The sequence below is a fragment of the Penaeus monodon genome, chromosome 1 (assembly GCF_015228065.2).
Source record: "Penaeus monodon isolate SGIC_2016 chromosome 1, NSTDA_Pmon_1, whole genome shotgun sequence".
Lineage (NCBI taxonomy): Eukaryota > Metazoa > Arthropoda > Malacostraca > Decapoda > Penaeidae > Penaeus > Penaeus monodon.
In genome coordinates, this window is record NC_051386.1 from 42,334,492 (window position 1) to 42,336,991 (window position 2,500).

Sequence of the window (2,500 nt, forward strand, 5' to 3'; positions counted from 1 at the left end):
CTTTCTTTCTCTCTCTCTCTCAATATTAATCATCTTTACATTAATCTATCTACCTGTCTATCTATCCGTTTACATATCTATCTATTTATCTCTCTACCTGGCTACCTATCCATCTATCTATCTCTTTATCCCTCTATCCGTCTGTCTGCCTATCTGTTTATCCTTCTATATATTAATCCATGTAACTATCGGTCCTGCCTCTTCCCCATTTATCAGTGTCCTTGCCAATTCGCTAAACTTGGAACTTGGAACCTTCTCTTCAGTGATTTTATGGACAGCTTTTATGAGGGAATTTCCTCTTTCCTAGAGCTCTTCTTTTTTTCTCTTTCTCTCTCTTTCTCTTGTTCTTTCCTTCTTTCTTTTATTAATTTTACTTCTTAAAAATAATAATACTTTTGGCAGAGAGGTTTGTGTTCTGTCTCTGTGCCTTCTACCTCTCTTTAAACGTTTCTCTCTCTCTCTCTCTCTTTCTCTCTCTCTCTCTCTCTCCCTCTCTCTCTTCTCTCTCTTCTCTCTCTCTCTCTCTCTCTCTCTCACTCTCTCTCTCACTCTCTCTCTCTCTCTCTCTCTCTCTCTCTCTCTCTCTCTCTCTCTCTCTCTCTCTCTCTCATTCTGTGTGTGTGTGTGTGTGTGTGTGTGTGTGTGTGTGTGTGTGTGTGTGTGTGTGTGTGTGTGTGTGTGTGTGTGTGCGTGCGTGTGTGTGTGTATGTGTGTGCGTACTTGTGTTTATGTGTGTGCATATCTGTGTGTATGTGTTTTTTTGTGTGTGTATGTCTGTGTGCAAATGAATACCACATAAACCAGTATGTTTAGACTACATACCACATACACGGTACGAGATGCCTAATGAATTATGTATATTCAGAAACACGGAAAGGAATATTCTTCAGAGAACTTTCTCCCCCTCTATCTTCTTTCTTATGTTTACACTGATTTCTTTGGCCTTTCATCGTATTCTTTACCTTTTATCTATCTATCTTTCTGTCTTTTAATCGGTTTGTCTTTTACTTCATTCCAATTTGCTACACAGTCTATCTACTCATGTGTCTATTTAGACTGGTTCCCTAATTATCTATCAACTAGTCTATTTAGTCGAAATTCTTCAGTTTCTTTCTTTTTTATTAGTCTACCAGCCTATCTATCAATATATCTATCTTTATTTTATTCTATTTTTTTTTTTTTTTACTTCAAACCAGTTAAAAATTAAGTTTAATAGTATCCATAAACTTCGATCTCTTGATCAGTTATTATCTTCTCTTCTATATGCACAAGACCTGTTTCTGGTTATATATTTTGCTTTAAGGAAATCGAACGTATAGAGATTGTCTATCGATTCCCCTTTTTTAATGAAGATAGGCAGGGTCATATCCCACGCCCGTCCCCTCCATCTCCCCCCACCATCTAAGAAAAGAAAAAAATAGACAAGAATATTAAAATAAAAAGGTAAATAAACAATATAGACCAAAAATCTATATTCGTTTTACAACCCACTTCAATAACCACCTTCAACAGATTATAAGCAAAGAGCCACGTTTAAGGGGGATCTATAATAACCTCGAAGCCAGTTTGGGTCGTAAAATCATCTGTTTCTCTCTATAAACCCAAATTACTATCGAGTCTCCGATCTCTTTGCGAAAATAACAAACAACAGGCGACTTCGGTTCCCATCCTCCCTCACGGTGACAATAAACGCGTCCACCGCCGTTTATTTATCGGGTTAATCTCACCGCGACCCTTAAATCACGGCCAGGTACTGTAACCGTCGACTTAGAGCTTCCATATTATCGGGATGTGCTTATCGGTTTCTTATCCCGCTATCGGAGTGTAAATCACCGCCAGCCTCGTCTCCCTACAAATGACAGTTGTTCGGGAGGAGGGGAGGGGGGAGGGGGGGAGGGACGAGGGAGGAGGGGGAGGGACGGGGGAGGAGGGGGAGGGACGGGGGAGGAGGGGGAGGGGCAGGGAAATTAAGGGAGAAGAGGGAAGGATGGGAGAGGATGATGACAGAGAGGAGAAGGGGAGAGAGAGGGAGGGAGAAGAGAGAGAGAAGGAGAGAGAGAGAGAGAGGAGGAGGAGGGAGGGAGAGAGAAAGAGAGAGAGGGGGGAAGAGAGAGAGAGAAAGCAAAAGAGAGAGAGAGAGAGAGAGAGAGAGAGAGAGAGAGAGCGACCAAAGGCATAAAGAGCGAAGGACGAGGCGGAGAACAGTAACCGGAGTTAGTTATCGTCTCGGTCGCCAGAGGGCAGCACAGTAGCCGTCATAAACATGTCAATCTCTCCCTTATCGTCTCCGAGATCAGCCGCCAAAATCTTTCATCCTCAGCGTGTTCTTTTTCCTTTCACCCTCGCAATTTACCTGAGTCTTGTGACCATGAAGTGAAGCTTAATTTCCTCGCTATGGACGCCTCATCATGCCCGATCTCTATCTCTGCATGTGTGTGTGTGTGGTGTGTGTGTGTGTGTGTGTGTGTGTGGTGTGTGTGTGTGTGTGTGGTGTGTGTGT